Raw genomic sequence first — 21,646 nt, forward strand, 5'->3', positions numbered from 1 at the left:
TGGAAATTAAAATGGATTGTAGACGAAGAGACTCAATCCCTTCAAAGCATATTGGCAAGAGACCAGGTTCCTGCAATCAAAAAGTATGCCAACCTTTCAGATGGGATAGATCATCAGGATATTTTATGTATCATAAATTATCTTGTACTAGACTTATAGTTGTAGAAGCTAATCCTTTAGTTTAGTAATTGCTTTTTTTGTATGCATTGTCATTCTCCAATAATTATCTGTAACTTGCAGTTTCGCAATGTTAAGTATATAATAATTTGAAATCTCTCCCGAATGTCACGAGGAGAAGATCAGGAAACAACTGCAGTTTGGCACGAAAATAAAAATAGAATTTGTAAGATAAAATTAAATTGTATGAAATTTGTATGTTAGATTATTGTAATGAAAAGCCTCTATATAGAGAGACAATATGTAATTCATTTTTATGAGAGAAATGAAGAAAGCTGAAGCTTTGTGTGACCAATTTTTGTGTTTTTCCTCTTACAAAAGTGGTATCAGGACAAGGTTGAGATCGTAAACCGGAAGCAGATCACGCCCAGCAGTAGATTTTAAGGTTTTATTACTTGTTTAATTTGAGTCAGGAAGAAGTGTAAAGGAAGAGTTCCCAGCTATTTTTGAAGCAGCCCACATTTTTTGTAATCATCAAGTTCGAACTATTTGATTGTTTGTTTAAGAAGACTTTACCAGCTCTAGTGATAAGTTTAATTTGCAACCTCCAAAATTAAGCAACTGTAATTTATTAGTCACAGAAATTAGAAGGAAGATGTATGTTACATCCCCCTCGTCAACCACAAAACCCAATAAATAAATAAGAATAAATCTGCCAGTCAAAGGGTCGGAGAGATAAAACTGCACGAAGGTATGAGCGTCCATTAATGCTGACCGATAGCAGAATTAATGGCGCATGGCCTTGGAATGTAGGAGGGCCCAGGTCAAAGCGTAATGTCGATCGCGTAATTATCCATCACTGGCAAGTCAAGGTGAAAATTTTAGCAGGGACTTTCATAAAACATGGTCTCAAAGTAGTATTTTTAGGTGGATATATATTTGAGGGATCTTCTTTAGCCAAGTGTCATGGTGTGGGGTATCCATTCTGCAAAAATCTGTTTGAGGTACGATTCCGGTTTCATCTTTTATAATGTCGAAACTTTACACTCAACAAGACTTGATCCATCGTGAATTCATTTATATTGAAAATAGTAACCCAACTACCCTGCCCTTACAATCACCTCTGTAACAGCACTTGGTCAAGCTAAACATTTAAAGCAGAAGCTTCCCACTGCCCATTCTGGTTATTAAACTTGACATTTAATTTGAAAAATTCTCACCACCATTCTAGATGTTTCTCTCATCTACCTTCAATGCATTTGCTTTGAATATGTATTCTAGATGGTTCTAAGACCTCTATAAAAGGGGCATTATGAATGGGTCTGAGCATTAGGTATTTGGCTGATCAGTAGATCAAGAGATGGAGAATAAGTGAATGTTGTAGCATTCTGAATAGTTGTAAGATTATGTACATTCAGTTGATTAATGAGGATAAAGTGCTGAAGCACAGTTTGAAAGTTTTGTGTTTATCATATTATGGTTGTGTTTATTTTTGTATTTTGTGTTATGATTCTATCCATCCACTTTCATCAATTTAGAACTTTCCAATTTCAGCAACAAACCAAGGAAATAGTTTTAGATGGATAAAAACCTCATAACTTGAGTGAGTAGGGTTTGGGGCGCTTTAAGGGTAGTTTGAAGGGAGAGAATGGTATGGAAGAGGGATTGGAGAGAAAACGTGGTAGAGAAGAAGAGTATAGATGATCTGGAGGTTGTGTAGCAGAAAAGACACTAGAGGCAGGGTGCATGTGAAGTATAGAGAGAAGGGAACACAAGGTGGTGTATATTGTTGGAGTTAATCACCAACTACTCCCACCTACTATGCCTCCGTAGACTTTTTTTCTTTCTCCACCACTGTTTCTTAAACTCCTCGTGCCTTCTCTAATACGCTTATAGGATAGATTTTAATATTTAAAAATGTGATTGTAATTTGTCTATGATATCCCTGCACTAGATGTATAACATAGAAGTAAATGCATTGAATAATTTAGGAGTTTTTCTTGTTTCTCTTGTGCATATATATGGAAGAGTCTAGAAGTCTTATGATAACTCTTAATAGACAAAGTATGGCAGTTTTTTGTAAGTAGTATGAAAAAACAGGGACAAATATATATGGAGTTGTAGCAGCACCCGGAAAAGAAGCAAGAAATAGGGGAAGCTTATTGTCTATTTTTTATGGAACTCAAGTGTTGTAGTCTGTTATACAAATCAGACTGTATGGGTTTTGATATATATATATATGTGTGTGTGTGTGTGTCTGTATACATATATACATGTATATATATATGTATATATATACATGTATACATATATATACACATACATATACATGTATGTGTATGTGTATGTGTATGTGTATGTGTATGTGTATGTGTATGTATATATATGTACACACACACACACAGATATACATACATGTATCTGTATGTACACACACACACACACACACACACATATATATATATATATATATAATTTTTCTGTACAAAAGGGTCATTTTTCTTTGTATTGTTTTAGCTGCTTCTCTTTGCTTTTTATATTCTCTATTTTTCTATTTTTCCTCTGCCTCTCTATCCAACAGTGCTATCAAAGTTGAAGGTTAGTGGGTTGAATATTTCAAAGGTTTTTCAAGGAGATTAAGAGTTTGTATATATATACATATATACATATATACATACACATATATACATATATACATATATACATATACACCTACACATATACACATACACATACACATACACATACACATACACATACACATACATATACACATACACATATATACATATATACATATATACATACATATATATATATATACATATATATAAACACATATATACACACACACACACATATATATACATATATATACATATACATATACATATGTACATATACATATGTACATATACATATGTACATATACATATGTATATATACATATGTATATATATATATATTCATAATTTTTTTGTACAAAAGGATCATTTTTCTTTGTATTGTTTTAGCTGCTTCTCTTTGCTTTTATATTTTCTGTTTTTCTATTTTTCCTCTGCCTCTCTATCCAACAGTGGTATCAAAGCTGAAGGTTAATGGGTTGTAGATTTCAAAGGTTTTTCAAAGAGATTAAGAGTTTATCAAGAAAGATATTTATAGTCAGCAATGACAGCTTCCAACACAAGTTTGACAAACCCACAAATTCCTCAGTTCAATGGAAATTTTTTTGATTACCAGACGATCACAATGAAGGTATTATTTTGTGCACAATATTTATGGGAGTTTGTTGAGAATGGCTACCAAGAACCAGTAGATGTAGCAACATATAATGCATTAAGTCAAGCAGAGAAAGACATATTCAAGGAAAATAAAAAGAAAGATTCAAAAGCCCTCTTCTTCATCTTTCAAGGAGTGAATGAAAGCATTTTTCCAAGGATTCAAGAAGCAACAAATTCCAAGAAAACATGGGACATTCTTCAAACAACCTATCAAGGAATGGAAATGGTGAAAATAGCTAAGCTGCAAATGCTAAGAAGGGATTTTGAAACAATTTACATTATATCTCATGGTAAAATCATTAGACTCATTTTTCACTCAAATCATTGGATTGAAACCAAATTAGATCTCATGGTGAAAAACTTGAAGAAAGAAGAGTGGTTGAAAATATTCTGAGAAGTTTGCCTACAAGATTTGAATCTATTGTGCTGGCCATATAAGAGACAAAGAATCTCTCATAGTTTTTAGTGGATGAGCTTCATGCTTCACTCATTTCTAATGAAAATAGAATGAGAAGGTAAACAAATTCAAATTTGGAGCATGCATTCAAAACACAAGTATCAATCAACCATTATAGAGGTAAGGGAAGAACAAATTTTAGAGGTAGAGCAAGAAATTCATATAGAGGTGGAAGAGGCAGCCCATCAAACTTAAGTAGAAGAGGTAGCAGCCCATCAAGCTCAAGTGGAAGAGGCAACTATCAAACATCAACTCAAAATCAGCCCCAAAGCCAAAGGTATGACAAATCCTCAGTCCAATGTCATTACTACAAGAAATTTAGGCACTATTTAAGTGAATGTAGAAAGAAGCAATATGATTCTAGGCAATAAAGTGCAAATATTTTCAAGGAAAGGCAAACTTGGGATAAAATGTTCATAGCTTGTAATGTTGCACAAGAAAGTGAGAAATACATATGGTTTTTAGACTTAGGGTGTAGCAATCATATGAGTGGAAACTTAGAAATATTTTCAAGTTTGGATGAGAGTGTAAAATCAGATGTAACATTGGGGAATGACAACAAAGTTTCAGTTATGGGTAAAGGAAGTGTCAACATTCTAACCAAAAAGGGGGAGAAAAAACATATTTTAGATGTGTTTTTGTTCTTGGGAAAAAACATAACTTAATGAGTATAGGGCAGCTCATTCAAAAGGGGTATATAGTCTTTCTCAAAAATAAAGAATGCACAATTTTAGATAAATTTCCAAATAATCAGCTTATAGAAAAAGTCCAAATGACAAGCAATAGAATGTTTCCCCTAAGGCTAAAACCAGATTTGAAGGTAGAGTTTGCTCAAGAACATAACTCAACAAATTCGCAAGTGCATAAAGAAAAAGTTGTAGCAGTCCCCCAAGTAATTTATCAAGCTGAAATTAAGGATGAAAATTGGGTATTGCACCTAAGATTCGGGCATCTCAACTTTGGAAGCTTAAACTTATTGCATAAGAAACGAATGGTGAAGGGGTTGCCACTAATAGAAAAACCAAATCAAGTATGTGAAGGATGCATTTGGGTAAGCAACCTAGAGAATCATTTCTAGTTGAAAAGTCAATTCATGCAAACAAGCCATTGGAGATTGTTCATTCAAATTTGAAAACACCCTCAATTGGTGGAAGATACTACTTCTTGACATTCACTGATAATTACATAAGAAATATATGGGTCTAGTTTCTACAACATAAGCATGAGGTGTTTGATTATTTCCATCAATTCAAGACTTTTGTTTAGAAACAAAGTGGGCATCATATCAAAGCATTAAGAACAAATAGAGGTGGTGAATACATTTCAAATGACTTCATAAGATTTTTCAAAGACCGTGGAATCCACAAACAATTCACTACAAGGTATACCCCTCAACAAAATGGCATAGCTGCAAGGAAAAATAGAACAATAATGGAAATGGCATGAAGCATGTTGACGGCAAAACATTTCTCAAATGAATATTGGGCTGAAGTTGTAGTATGTGTGACATATATAATTAATAGATGTCCCACTAAAAGTGTTATCAATATGATTTGGAAGATGCATGGAGTGGAAAAAAACATAATGTTTCTCATATGAGAGTATTTGGATTTGTGGCATATGCACATTTGCTAGATGAGTTGAGAAGAAAGTTGGACAACAAAGGAGAAAAATGTATATTTGTGGGATATAGTGATGAGTCAAAGGCATACAAGTTATACAATCCAATCGGAAAAAAGGTTATTATTAGAAGAGATGTGAAGTTTTTAGAATATGAAGCATGGGATGGAACTCTGGATAAAAAAATCAATATTGCAGCCAATGTATCAAAAGATGAAAATGAAGATTTGATATCAGCAAGTACTCCTTCAAATTTGACTCCTCCTAAACCCATTCAAGTTCAACCAAGTGGTCAAATGATACCTTTACCAAGTGTAAGGACAACCCCACACACTCAAGCAAATATTCCATCAAATGTGCAATTAACACTATCAACAATTGGCACTCTTGGTGTTGGGCCATCAAGCCCACCTTCAACAAATTCAAGTTTAAGGGAGATTTATGAGCAAAATAAAGGTGGAAATAATGTAGATCAAACTTCTCTTTTTGCTTTATATTCACATGTAGATGATCCAATTCATTTTGAAGATGCTATTAAGGAAGAAAAATGGCTAAATGCAATGGATGAAGAAATTGATGCAATAGAAAAGAATGAAACATGGGATTTAGTTAGTCTTCCACAAGGAAAAGAGGTGATAGGAGTGAAGTGGGTTTAAAAAAAAAAATCGAATAAAAAATGGTGATGTGAAAAAATAAAAGGCAAGGCTTGTAGCAAAAAGTAAATCACAACAACCTGGGGTAGACTACAATGAGACATTTGCACTAGTTGCTTGCTTAGACATTGTGAGAACAATACTAGCTATAGCAGTTCAAAACAAGTGGGCAGTAAATCAAATGGATGTGAAATCGTCTTTCTTGAATGGCATATTAGAAGAAGAGGTCTATGAGGAGCAGCCACCTGGATATGAGATTTTGGATCATGAAAACAAGGTTTACAAGCTCAAGAAGGCACTTTATGGACTCAAACAAGCCCCAAGAACATGGTATAGCAGAATTGATAGTTATCTTTTATAAAATGGATTCAATAGGTGCATCAGTGAGCCTACATTGTATACCAAGATGAATGAGCAAGGTGAGATCATAATTGTATGCTTGTATGTTGATGACTTGATATTCACAGGGGATTTATCAATTGACATGTTCAAATCAACTATAAAAAAAGAATTTGAGATGATTGATTTGGGTTTAATGAGATATTTCCTTGGAATTGAAGTAAGTCAAAATGATAAAGGTATTTTCATTTCACAATCTAAGTATGCAAATTACATTATGAAGAGATTTAATATGATGAATTGCAAATCAGAACCAACACCAATAGTGACAGGTTTAAAGTTGGGTAAAGATGACAAAGGAGCTAATGTAAATCAAACTTTGTATAAGAAATTTTTTAGAAGTCTCATGTATTTAACAACCACAAGGCCTAATATAATTTTTAGAGTTAGTCTCATTTTGAGGTTCATGGAATCTCCAAAAGTTTCACATTGGCAGGTTGGAAAATAAATTTTGAAATACATTAGTGGAATAAGGAACTATGGAATTCTCTACTCAAGGGCAAATGATTTCAAGTTGATAGGATACATTCACAGTGATTATGCGGGGACTATAGATGATAAGAAGTGTACTTCAGTCTATGTTTTTCATTTTGGACCTTGGGCATAAAAGAACAACCAATAGTCACTCTTTCATCAGCTGAAGTGGAGTATGTAGCAACTATAGGAGTAGCGTGTCAAGCAGTATGGATGAGAAGAATCTTGAATGAATTGAAGCACAAACAAGAAGAACCAACTAAGATCTATTGTGACAACAACTCAGCCATAGTACTGTCTAAGAATCTAGTCTTTCATAAAAGGTGCAAGCATATAGACAGAAGGTATCATTTCATCAAGGAGCTGATCAACAATGGAGAAATCATTTTGGAGCATTGTACATTAGAGGATTAATTTGATGATATCTTCACCAAAGCATTGGGAAAAGAAAGTTTTCTTCATCAAAGAATCAACTTGGGAATCATTGATGTTCATAGTTGTGATTAAGGGGGAGTATTGGAGTTAATCACCAACTAATCCCACCTACTATGTCTCTATAGACTATTTTTTTTCTCCACCAGTGTTTCTTCAGCTCCTCATGCCTTCTCTAATATTCTTATAGAATAGATTTTAATATTAAAAAATGTGATTGTAATCTGTCTATGATGTCCTTGCACTAGTTGTACAACATAGAAGTAAATGCATTGAATAATTTAGGAGTTTTTCTTGTTTCTCTTATGCATACATATGGAAGAGTCTAGAAGTCTTATGGTAACTCTTAATAGACACAGTATAGTAGTTTTTTGTAAGTAGTATGACAAAACAGGGACAAATATATTTGGAGTTGTAGAAGCACCCAAAAAAAGCAAGAAACAAGGGAAGCTTATTGTCTATTTTTTTATGGAACTCAAGTGTTGCAGTTCTGTTATACAAATCAGACTGTATGGGTTTTGATATATATATATATATATATATATTCTGTACAAAATGATCATTTTTCTTTGTATTGTTTTAGCTGCTTCTCTTTGCTTTTTATATTCTCTGTTTTTCTATTTTTCCTCTACCTCTTTGTCCAACATATATCTTTCTGCAGAGTTAACCCTAGCCTGGATTCGTAGTACAGGGGAATAAAGTGGCACCATGGAATGCCACTCTGGTGGGTTGCTCCTACATATTGAGGGAGGACAAAGAGAATGAAAAGAGCAGAAAAAAATTGTTGCTATGATTGGGAGCATAAATAGTCTTGGAACGTGAGGTGAAGCAAGCGCACAATGAAATGCAAGTGTACTGGAAGCCCAATTTAAGAAAGAGAAGATTTGAACGACTACATTAGAGATATCTTCCACAACGTTCCTATAAATACATATTCGCATAGGTTCCTACAACCTACAATAACAACACATAATGTCCTTTGTTCTGATAGCAACTTGGAAATCTTATCCTTTTCCATAAGATAAAATTTGCAATAATAATTATGTTGTTTTTAGAACTTATTCGAGAATTGGATATCTCATTTATTTTATCATGAACTTTGGAACGATGAGTATGTTGTTTGTTCAACTTTTTTGAGAATTGTATTTATCATTGATCATGAACTTTGCAACAATGTTTATGTTGTTTCTCCAACCTATTTGAGAATTGTATTTATCATTTGTCATGAACAAATTCTAGATTGTCTTTGACCAAACATATTTCATATGGTGTCTTAAATGCTTGAGAAATGTAGTTTCATTGAATGGAAGTAAGCGAGTGAATCAACACATATTGAAATAGAGATATAGTACATAATGATTTTAGCTTGGGTAACCTCGATGTAGGATAAGGCCAAAATAGTGAATTACATATTGACAATCATGTTCCTCCATCTAATCTTTCAAATACAATTCTCTATAGTGTGCCTTGATAAGAATTACTCGTTTATTCAATATGTTTCATTGTGCTCTATTGTTGTACAATCATCTTTGACCTCAAGAAGTCACGTAGATCAAAGATTGGCAATGCTTCATTAACATCGCCTTTGAATTATTTTCAGTGTCTTTTGTGATCTTGCGATGACATATTCATGCTCAAAGGGGAGCACATAAGTTAGATCCCACACAATAAGGGACGTGAATCGACACAATCCATAATGTTAATCTTATTTTTGGTTTGAAACAATAAAGAATGTAAGGAGATCAAGACACAACAACCATGGAATATATGTTCGACCAATAAGATGATCTGTGAAATAAAACAATATATAAAATAAAATGATAAATAAAGCAAGATAATAGATATAGATCGTTATGTAGATGTAGAATTGCTGAAATAAGATAACCATTTCATAACATCATCTTCACACCATCACTAATACATTCTTTAAGAAGTATTGTAAATGTCTTCATGTAAATAACATTTTTAAGGTTACTAACAGTTGTAACATACCAAATCATGCAATATTGTGTGTAAAGGATGATATTTAATATTGTTCAATTAAAAGGATAAAGTCCTACATGATTTTGCAGCTAGTTACAACTTTTGAGTGTAACAATTATGATTAGAATAACATATCTTTGAATATTTTTTCCCCATGGTATGGTTGAGTACTAGAGAAGAACAATTTCATATAGTTCAATAAGAGAACTACCATTAAGTTTGATAATGTTGTTGAGATTGAGTTGAGTTAAACCATACGTAATCAGGTTATATAACATCTCTTGATACCTTATTGTTGATCAAGAAGGTCATATTTAATATATATGGAAAGTATGAATAAATTATCTAGTTTGTGAGCTATACTATTGGGTATGTGCAAGATCATGGTGGGCCAAACAGGCTCTTAAGTGGCAATGAAAATCAAAAAATAGAGTTAGGAAACTTGACATAAAATTTTGAATAAGTTATCAACATTATTTCAAAAATATGTAAGAATAAAATCGTTAGGAAATTGAATGTAGTTTCTAAGCTACTAGTTTGTTTTTTGAAAAAAATAAATCTATTTGACAAAAATTAAAATTTTAATGTAGTAGTACTCAAATTTTAGGAAAAAGATAAGAAGCAAGTGTGTGTCTGACCACCCTCATCATAGTCAAATTATAATAATTTTTTATAATATTATAGCTATAAGTAGAAGACTCATGTCTGGATGTGACACGTATTTTTTTATTACTTTCTTTGAAATAAATAATTAATTATGATTTTTTTACTGTAACTTTTTTAAAATATAAAAAACTCGTATGTTTGACCACCATAACTTGGTCAAAACTTTATGAAAATTATTTTTTCCTTTTGTAATCCTATAGTATATGAAACATAGAATGTGACGCATGTTTCAAATTCAAAAAATGTGATACCATTTGAAATTTATAGATATTTTTCAATTAGACTATCATCAAAAAACTAGTCAGAATATTGCCACCTTTTGGTCCCTCATGATCCTTCACATACCCTATTATAAGAATATGAGGTTGCATTTAATAGGATAAATAAAATTAAAATATTAATAAATATTATTTGTAATACTATTATTCAATTTATATTTTCATTTGTTGGTCCAATGGACATAGTGTTGCATACTTTCATAAAATTTATTGATTAAATACTTAGAATGGGTTTATATATACTATTGTATTTCCTTCAAAGATACCTATAAGAGATTATTGGATTCCTATGTAGAAATAGGAATAATAAGGCTATTGAGGTTTGGTTTTGAATCGCAACATCCTTGGATGAAAATGCGATGGTATAGTTTTCTAAATTGAGAAACTCTACATATGTCCTAATCTTAATTTGAGTTAAGATTCCCTAGCAGATCTTGTACTTAGATATGTTTTAATCTCCTTCCCTAGAGAGATGTATAATAGATATTGTTCATTGTTATTGACAAAGCCTAGCTAACAATTAATCTCCACGTAATACAATCTTAATATGTGTCAAATTTTGTTGTGTGGAAAATTAGTATTGGGTGCTAACATATAATTAATGTTCAAAACATCATGAAATCATAGAGAAAGGTTCCTTAACATTTTTGAAGTTTCAACATTCTTGCAAATCAAAGCTTCCTTGATGTTTAGAACATCATGAACAATATGGTCTTGATCCATCTTACCTTTATCATGGCTACACGTTCTAGTTGAGGGGCCAAGAATAGGTCTTGTACTTGTGCCATGTTGATGTACAACAATATTCTTCCCTTTGACCTCCATAATAGCAGAAGATGAGCCTGAATTAATATTTGTCAAACCTTCAAGGATCCACACCTTTTCATGCAGTTTCTTGAGACTATCGATATTTTTCTGCATAGTAGTTCTACTCATAGCCGCAACAAACCTAAGCTTATCATGAATCTTATCGATGGTCTCTTCTAGAAACCTACTATTTTCCTCATGGCCAGTCTTCATAATTTTCACATCCTTGGACATATTTTGGCTAAGAGCAAACATTTTATCTGCATTTTCCAAAGAAGGAACCATGTTCAAACTATTCTTCCCCTACTCTACTTTATCGTTAAGGGCATTAACCCTATCCTTAAGTATTTTGATTTCAAACACCATCCATTTAAAAAGGTTGTTTTGTGACTTTGTCACATCCTTGGCCATGACCATCATGTCCCTTGTTCCAGTAGCAAAGGACCCCTTATCCATTCCTATAGGGGTACCTTTCTCTATATCAATAAGGATATCAATGTAGATTAGTCCTAAACATGGCAACTTAGTTTTGCTGGATAGACCATCAAACATAAGTAAAGAGTGCCTTGATTAATATACGGAGGATGAAGTGTACATGTATCAAAAATAAGATTTTCAAGTGAAGATGAACGAGTATCTTGTATGTCAACTAAAAAAATATATATACAGCTTGAAGTAACCCAAGGCACAATACATCAAAAGTGACAATCATTTGGTAGAACAAGAATTCCTATGGAGTCCTTCAAATTTTAATATATATGTCAAAAGAATCAATAATGATGTCATTCTAGTAGTTGTATATGTAGATGACATCATTATTATGAGTGGTGCAACACAAACTATTGAACTAATCAAATATTATATGAATAAAGATTTTGACATGACTGATCTAGGCCTCTTACATTAGTGCCTAGGTTTAAAAGTTTGGCATATAGATGGTATTGTTTGTGTCTCATAGTACACATATGCCAACAATTTAGTGTTTACTCAACAAATTCACAATAGAAAATTGCAAAATCTCATCTACACCTATGGACAAATGGTTGAAGATTTCAACCAAACTGACTCTAAGACATTTAATGAATCTATCTACAAGCAAATAGAAGTGATCCTAATATATCTCACAACCATAACACTTGATTTGAACTATTGTTTTCAATTCTAAATTCATGACAACACCACTCGTAAAACATTGGATTGCAACAAAGAGTGCATTGAGAATGTGAAAGGGACTATTGACTTTGACATTTTGCAAAATAGAAGCACAGACCTAGGCTACATGGAATTAAAAATTTAAATTGAAAAAGTTTTGTAGATGATAGAAAAATCATTTTTGGATATGTTTTAGCCATAGCATGGGTGCCATTAAACAAACTGACAAGAGCAACATGTAGCAACTCTTTCCTCAACTGACACATAATAAAATATTAAGGAGTAGTGAAAGAAACATGTGAAGCAAATTGGCTTAAAAGGATTCTTTTAGTCTTTTAGACATGAACATGCCAAATGATTGAAACTACATCCTTCTCATGTGACCATCAAATGGTACTCAAATTTGCCAAAAATCCAGTCTTCCATGAGCATACCAAACATGTCAAAATACATTCTCACTTCATGAAACAATTTGTTGAAGATGGACCTATTAAGTTGCATTATTGTCTAGTAGAGGATCAAATTACAAACATTTTCATAAATCTTTGGTCCTGACAAACTTGTAAAATTTTGCAATAAGATTGGTGTAGTTAGTAGATTGGTCATTATGGGATGACATTAAAGTAATTAACAATAGTAGATTTCCACAATCCATTCAATTAATAGTTTATGTTTTTGGATTTGATTGTGTGAGAATTTTTGCATCCAGAAATTCTCACACAATCAAATCTAGAAACATATACTATTAAGTAATTATTATTTAAGAATGGTCAATTAGTTATTAGTTGTAGGTTTTAATAAAGTTGTTTTGACTTTAAAATATACTTTATGTTTTATCACCTTCTAGAATGTTCTTTTATTTATCCCACATTGATAATGTGGTTTTTCAGCCTTCATTGTAATGATATATAAAAAATATTTTGCTTCTTATTTAATAAATAAATGTCTTAGTAATCTTTTATATGTTTAATTTTGGTAATAGTTAGTAATACTATAATGCAAAAATAAAGATCTCCTAATATTTATCAATAAACATACCTTGTAAAGAGAATGAGTGATCTTATGAGATAGCTTGGGTGGAGTACCAACATTAGAACTAAAGAATTCTCTCACATCCAACGTGACTTTTACAATAAGGCAACCTATGGGCACTTAGATCACTCTTAAATCTGAACAGATTCATGACAAGACTAAGAGGGGACTTGGTCAAATTCTTGGAAGCCCTTTCCAAGATTAGCAAAAAAGGCGGGGCCAACAACATCTATCCAAAATAATTCATTTCTCAGTACATTAAATAAGAAGACACAGAGGACTTAGGTGACCCATCTTCATTAGCTGGTGATGCTTCTAGTGACCCATCTTCAATTAGGGTGAATTCATTGAGCCTGGAACCTCATCTATCGGCAATGAATCTAGACAGCCAGAAAATTAGCGATATTTAAGATCTCCCAAAGCATCACCCACATTATTGAAACCAGATTGCAGAAAACAAGAGTTGATATAAAATTTAATGTCAAGCTATTGACCGAGAACCTCAAAGTAACAAGGAGCGAACTCAATCTTCTCTTAAACAATGTGTGCTCTACCTGCCGTCTCAGTCGTCCAATAAAAAAGAACAGTAACATATCATCGACGTGGTAACATATACCAAACTTGGCGGCAGATGCACCGCTAAAATGTTTCTCCCAGAACCGCACCGTTTCTTCCATTGCTTAACAGTTTGTTGGCATTGATCAGTGGCATAGCGGGACCATGAGGTAAAGTCCAGGATGTGAAATTTTCAGCTAAACCTCCATAAGAGATTATGGATCTAGCTAGAAATAAAGGAGAAACTTGCAGAATGAAAACAGAACAAAAACAGAGCATAAAGAAATCTGAATCAAATGAAATTCTTATATTAATTCATTTGATTCAGATTTCGTTATGTTCTATTTTTGTTCTGTTTTCATTCTGCAAGTTTCTCTTTTATTTCTAGCTAGATCCATAATCTCTTATGCAGGTTTAGCTGAAAATTTTACATGGTATCAGAGCCTGGGAACTAGAAGAAAGGAGAAGAGCATTTATTTTCTGCAGGTATTGAAATTCTGAGCTGTTTTAGAATGGAATTCTTATTGCTTTGGGGGAATCTATTGGTATTTTTGTATTAGAAATGAACTGAAATAAAGTTCCAAAAGGGGTAGTCTAGTCTAAAATGGGAATTAGATATCATCCATCTATCATCTTTTTGGAAGAAGGAAATTACAAGTCGTGGCGTAATGGAATCCTAAAGCATTGTCATTGGATTCATCTTTTGCCTCATTTATATGGACTTATTCCCAAACCAAGTACTTGTTGACATAAATCTGCATGGGAAAGTAGAAATGATCATGTCTTAGGATTAATTGGTTTAACTGTTGGGGACTATACATCATGGGCTCTATCACACATTGAGTGCCCTCACACTCTTTGGGCCACTATATGGGAAATGTATGGAGATCCCAATGAACCTCCATTTCCAGATGAAGACATGCTTCTCTCCCTTGATAATGATGATGATCCTATGTATGACGATGGCACTAAAGAGGAAATTGCTTATTGGAAGAGACTTGATTGTTTTGATTACACAAAGACATCTCCTCCTGCTTCTCCTCTTTCCACACCTCCGGTATTGGTAGCTGTGTAGTCACCTCCAACTACCAGTTTGATAGAGATCTTGGCTTCTTCGAATGCTACTTCAGATTCTCTTCAACAGGTTCATTCTTGTCCACTTGAAGAGAGAGATATTATCCTATCAGACATTTATCATTTGTTTGTTGAATCTCTCCTTGATCATGATGACAATATTGAGGGCACATGTCTTCTCTCCGATGTCAACTCACATCAAGTTGTGTCTTCTTTTGGTTTGGATTCTCTTGTTCCCTCTCAGCCACTCCATGCTACTATCTTGACACATCCTGATTCACATCCGAACAAATCTCTCACTTTAGTTGTCAGTGTTCCTGAATCTTATATGAAAAAGTCACAATTCAGCATCGGATTGGAAAAATATGAGTATTTTCTAGAACCATTCACCTTTATTCCTTCATACATTTCACTTGAGTGGGAATTCAGCAGTTTGACAGCTCAAGGTTTCTATCTTCCAAAAGGAAATGGCATCGTTTGTTGCAGGGGAACCTACTACAACATTCATTTTGCTACATTTTGTATTGACATTCTTTCTCTTCTTTGTGAAGGCACAAATAGCCACTTTCTGCAAGATATATGGTTGAAAGACATTGTAGCATATTAGGTATCAAGTAGAGTTAGTGTTAATTTTGAGGAAGGGTTTTATTCCCACTGGGTTTTCTCTCTTTCCTCTTTCCTCAATTCTTTCTTCTTTCCTCTTTCCTTGGTTAGAATTAAGGGGGGGTGTTGGTGGTTAATTCCAACTTCACATAACTATTAGTTCACTACCACAGATTGTGGATCACTCACTAATCTCTATTAGGTTTAGATTCATTCTTTCTGTCTGAACTAAGGTTGTTAATTCAGTCTTCTCTTGCCTTCACCATAATGTTAGATCATGGGGTGGTTCAAGTTTTGTATAAATCATGCTTTCAGCTACTGTAAAAAATGATGAGTTAATATAAGAATTTCATTTGATTCAGATTTCTTTATGCTTTGTTTTTGTTCTATTTTCATTCTGCAAGTTTCTCCTTTATTTCTAGCTAGATCCATAATCTCTTATGCAGGTTTAGCTGAAAATTTCACCCAGGAGTCTCCATTTCTAGCAACGCCTTTATATAGCTTAATTAAAAATGAATGCAGTATCGTCTATTTATAGAACTTCTTAACTATACATTGAAAAGGTACTATTAATCTTTTTTTTTTTTAAAAGAACGATAGAAGTTCAATTATATTGTCTGTACTCTAGTTGTTGGTAAACTACTCTCTTCTACTATGAATTTTTTTCTCAACAAAGTGTGTTTTATTGGTCATTAATATTACCCAATATTTGATCTTAAGAGTCTACTTAGATTTGCACAATGGTGATCTGACAATGGTAATCTTTGTTTTAGAACATTCCTACAAAATGTGAGCTTAAATGTCTTTCAATTCTAGATCTGACAATGGTAATCTTTGTATTAGATCATCCCTACAAAATGTGGGCTTTTGTCTTCCAATTTTAGATCTAGAAGATTTTATCCTCAAGTTGGTTGAACAATAGTTCTTACTGCAGAAGAAAAAATAATTAAATATAAAATGAATTTTGTATCATGCTTATTCTCCCTGCTTCACCTCTCTTAAATATCTTTTTCCTCCCAGAGATGTAAGCCTTCACATGACCCTTGCTATTATTAAAAATAATTTTATATATATTTAATTTTTTTCATCTTTGTTTGGACATAGTTTCATTTCAACGAGGGGACATCATAATCCACCCTTCCAAAAATTATTTGTTCTCAATTAATCACAAATTAGAATGCTTTTAGAATTACTAGGATCCAAAATTTTTATTGAAGATCTATATTTATCAATCCTCAATTCTCCTTGTGATGAAATTAACTTATATGTGCTACTATGATAAATTCAGGATTTAGAAAGTTTGCACCAAGTGATGCTTCTCCATCTTCCTTAGTTTTTCTTGACTTTGTACTTCAGTGTTGTCCCTAAAGAGTTATTACTATGCTTTTCTCAACCTACCTGCCAAGATAGTCCTTCAATGCTCTAATAAGGTTGATTCAAACCCATGACCCAACGCTCTAATACCCTTTATTGGCCCAGTTTGTCATTGCATCAAAACACCGATCTATCAACGATCGATACAAACTATAGAGATATGGATCGCACGGGAGGCAGTTAGTTCCTTGTCACAAATCCCGAAGGGAGTGCTAACCATTTTGCCAGTAGTTTTCACATCCTTGGACATATTTTGGCTAAGAGAAATCATTTTATCTGCATTGTCCAAAGAAGGAATCATGTTCAAACTATTCTGCCCTAACTCTACTTTATCATTAAGGGCATTAACCTTATACTTAAGCATTTTGATTTCAAACACCATCCATTTGAAATGGTTGTTTTGTGACTTTGTCACATCCTAGGCCACCACCATCACATCCCTTGTTCCAGTGGCAAAGGACCTCTTATCCATTCCCATAGGGGTACCTTTCTTTATATCAATAAGAGTGTCAATGTGGATTAGTCCTAAACATGGCAACTTAGTTTTACTAGATAGACCATCAAACCTAAGTAAAGAGTGTCTTGATTAAAATATGGAGGATGAAGTGTACATGTATCAAAAATAAAATTTTCAAGTGAAGAGGAATGAGCATCTTGTATGTCAACTAAAAAATTATCTATATAGCTTGAAGTAACCCAAGGCACAATACATCAAAATTGACAATCATTTGGTAGAACAAGGATTCCTATGGAGTCCTTCAAATTTTAATATGTATGTCAAAATCATCAATAATGATATCATTCTAGTAGTTGTGTATGTAGATGATATCATTATTACGAGTAGTGCAACAGAAACTATTGAACCGGTCAAATATTATTTGAATAAAGATTTAGACATGACTGATCTAGGCCTCTTACATTAGTGCCTAGGTTTAAAAGTTTGGCATATAGATGGTATTGTTTGTGTCTCATAGTACACATATGCCAACAATTTAGTGTTTACTCAACAAATTCACAATAGAAAATTGCAAAATCTCATCTACACCTATGGACAAATGGTTGAAGATTTCAACCAAACTGACTCTAAGACATTTAATTGAATAAGCAGACATAGATGAAGGTGACCCATCTTCATTAGCTGGGAATGCTTCTATTGAGAATCGAGTGGGCAAATTGGCTTGTTCTTAATTAGGGTGAATCCATTGAGCCTAGAACCTCATCTATCGGCAATGAATCTAGACAGCCAGAAAATGAGTGATATTTTAGATCTCCCAAAGCATCACCGACATTACTGATACCGGATTGCGGAAAACAAGAGTTGATATAAAATTTAATGTCAGGCTATTGACTGAGAACCTCAATGTAACAAGGAGCGAACTCAATCTTCTCTTAAACAATGTGTTTATGAGAAAATGTGCTAGCTGTCTTCTTAGTTTTCCAATAAAAAAGAACAGTAACAGATCATCGACGTGGCAATAGATCTGACGGTTAATTGTTGATTTGCAAATGTCACCTGGAACCTTCCTAATAAAACATTGGTATGATATTTTTCCCTCCTCTTTGCTCATTGGCCAGAACCTTTTTTTTTCAAATTTTAATCGAAAAAATCGCAAAACCCCTAAACAAATATGACAAATCAAAAACAAGAAAAACTGACTTAAAATTGGCCAGAACCTTTTTTTTAAAAATTTGAATGCTGCAAACATAAGAAAAAGTGATTTATTTTTATGTCGGCGTGTTTCCCGAACAGAAAGTAATGAACCAAAAGGTAGGCAAAAACATTAGTCTCTAAAAACCCCATCATGGAACTTATTCATAAATTCAAATCTAACCTAGTAGAATGTTCTTCCATTGAATTAACCATCTCTCATAGTTTAAATATTACTCCTCCAATAAAGTCCTATAATCTATACATAAAATTGGAGATGTCATCCAAGAACTGAGAAGACAAAGGATAGGGCATCACAAAAAAGCCATGACACGCAGTTTCGTAAAACAGAAGCTCCGCCTCTTTCTTCATCTTCTTCAAATGCTCCATATATAGCAGCTGTCGATCGTGAAGAATATCCATCCCGCCAATCACCACCAAACATGGCGGCAGAATGGTCCCTGCTTGCTCCCTTTCATTGCACACCAATCTGTAGGTGAAGTCATACAAAATTATTGCACACCTTCTGAATCAAGAGCAAATGGCTGTTTTGAAGCCTGATGAGAGAGAGTCGCCTTTTATTGCACACCAATCTGTAGGTGAAGTCATACAAAATTACAGGAATTCAAATACTTCCTCTTTAATATTCAAATCAGAAGCGTACCGTTTCTCCCATTGCTTAACAGTTTGTTGGCATTGACCAGTGGCATAGCGGGACCATGAGGTAAAGTCCATTTCTAGTAACGCCTTTACATAGCTTAATTAAAAATGATTGCAGTCTCGTCTATATATAGAACTTTTTACCTATATATTGAAAAGGTACTATTCATCTTTATTTTTCTTTTAAAAGAACAATTATATTGTCTCTGCTCTAGCAGTTGGTAAACTACTCTCTTCTACAACGATTTATTTCTCAACAAAGTGTGTTTTATTGGTCATTAATATTACCCAATATTTGATCTTAAGAGTCACAATTTACTTGGATTTGTACAATGTTGATCTGATAATGGTAATCTTTATGTTAGATCATTCCTACAAAATGTGGGCTTTTGTCTTCCAAGTCTAGATCTAGAAGATTTTGCCCTCAAGTTTGTTGAATAATATTTCTTACTGCAGAAGAAAAAATAATCAAATATAAAATGAATTGTGTATCACGATTATTCTCCCTGCTTCACCTCTCTTAAATATTTTTTTCCTTCAATAGATGTAAGCCTTCACATGACCCTTGCTATTATTAAAAATAATTTTATATATATTAAAATTATTTCATCTTTGTTTGGACATAGTTTAAATTCAACGAGGGGACATCATAATCCACCCTTTCAAAAATTACTTGTTCCCAATTAATCACAAATTAGAATGCTTTTAGAATTACTAGGATCCAAAATTTTTCTTGAAGATCTATATTTATCAATCCTCAATTCTCCTTGTGATGAAATTAACTTATATGTGCTACTATGATAAATTGAGGATTTAGGAACTTTGCACCAAGTGATGCTTCTCCATCTTCCTTAGTTTTTCTTGACTTTGTACTTCAATGATGTCCCTAAAGAGTTATTATTATGCTTTCCTCAACCTACCTACCAAGATAGTCCTTCAATGTTCTAATAAGGTTGATTTGCCATTTGTATGTCATATCAGATTACTTAAATCTTGTTATTTTCTTTAAAATATCCTTGAGCTACTTGTTATACCTTAGTCAAAATAGTTTTGGTTATCTTACCATCTTGGAGAGTAGCAAATACAATTTACCAATTTAAGAAATTAATCACTATAAATGTTATTTGGCAAATCATGAGATGAAAACTCATTGCAACTATATTCAAGTTTCCTCTTTCAAAGAAAATAGTTGCAACCTTTACAATTGATGCTTGACTCACTAATGAATTGTTAAGTACTTGTGGAGAAGATGATTTATTCCTAGTAGATGTCATTTCTTTCAAATTTCCTCAATCTTTGGTTGTTGCCTTCTGTGCCATTCTGGTGTTTTGGTTTTGATTTCCACCCAATGCCAAGGCCTTGCATTATGTATCAAATGGGTTGTTCGGCCCATCTCTGGCAATGAGGATTGAAAAATTCTTCTCCAGCACTGTATTTATTCTAGTTTTTGTCTTCATCGGCCACCCTGGAAGGGGATTGGTTTTCAAACCCTTCACTTTATTCATGAATTAGTTTGCATATAAGGCACCTTTTATTGATAGAAGCATCTGGAAAGCCTACGAGGCCGCTAAGCCTCGACTTTTGTGAGTTGGCTCTGGTTTTAGGAATGGCTTATCCTTTAACCAGGACAACCTTTGGTGGTCTCTTCTCATTCAATCCGAGGGGCTCTCTCTTTCTTGGCTTCTCGAGATTAAGGCTTTTCATTTTCACAAGAAAGAAATTTGTACTCCTTTTGATCTTTTTTCTAGATCTACTATGAATTTTCTCCCTCGAGAGGAGCTTAAAAGAAAATATAGTTTCTCTCAGTCTGATCATGAGACCTTTCTAATTCTCTGAGAGGCTCTCCCTATTGAAATGTTGCACAATATTTGGCATTCAATCCCTCACTCCTAGGTGGAAGGATTCGAAATGGCTTCCAAATACCGCCTTCTAGAATTATAAACCTTGCTTGGGTTACAGATACCTTTCTCCCATCTTCCAATAGTGGATGCTTTGAATTCAAGGTGGAATTTGCTATCTCCCATCTCTGTTTGGAAATGCAGATTTCATAATGTATGGTCTGTTATGCTTGAGCCTAAGGTTGTGCACTTTTCTTGGTGCATTCTTTTCCATGGCCTTCCTGTTGGCTTTCATATGGGAGTCCAAGACCCTTGATGTCCCTTTTGTGGGCACCCTAAATTCTTTTAGCACCTCTTATAGTTTTGTAAGAGGGCTCAAAACTTTTGGGTTTGGATCCATGATTTTTTCAAACTCTTTAGACTTGAATCTTTTTCCAGGCACATGATCCTTTTAAGAGATTCTCCCCATTTTCCTAAGAAATTCACCCCTCTGGCATGCTTTTCAAGGTGGAAATTCTTTTTATGATATGGAAGAATAGAAAT

The sequence above is a fragment of the Cryptomeria japonica genome, chromosome 9, assembly GCF_030272615.1.
Source record: "Cryptomeria japonica chromosome 9, Sugi_1.0, whole genome shotgun sequence".
Classification (NCBI taxonomy): domain Eukaryota; kingdom Viridiplantae; phylum Streptophyta; class Pinopsida; order Cupressales; family Cupressaceae; genus Cryptomeria; species Cryptomeria japonica.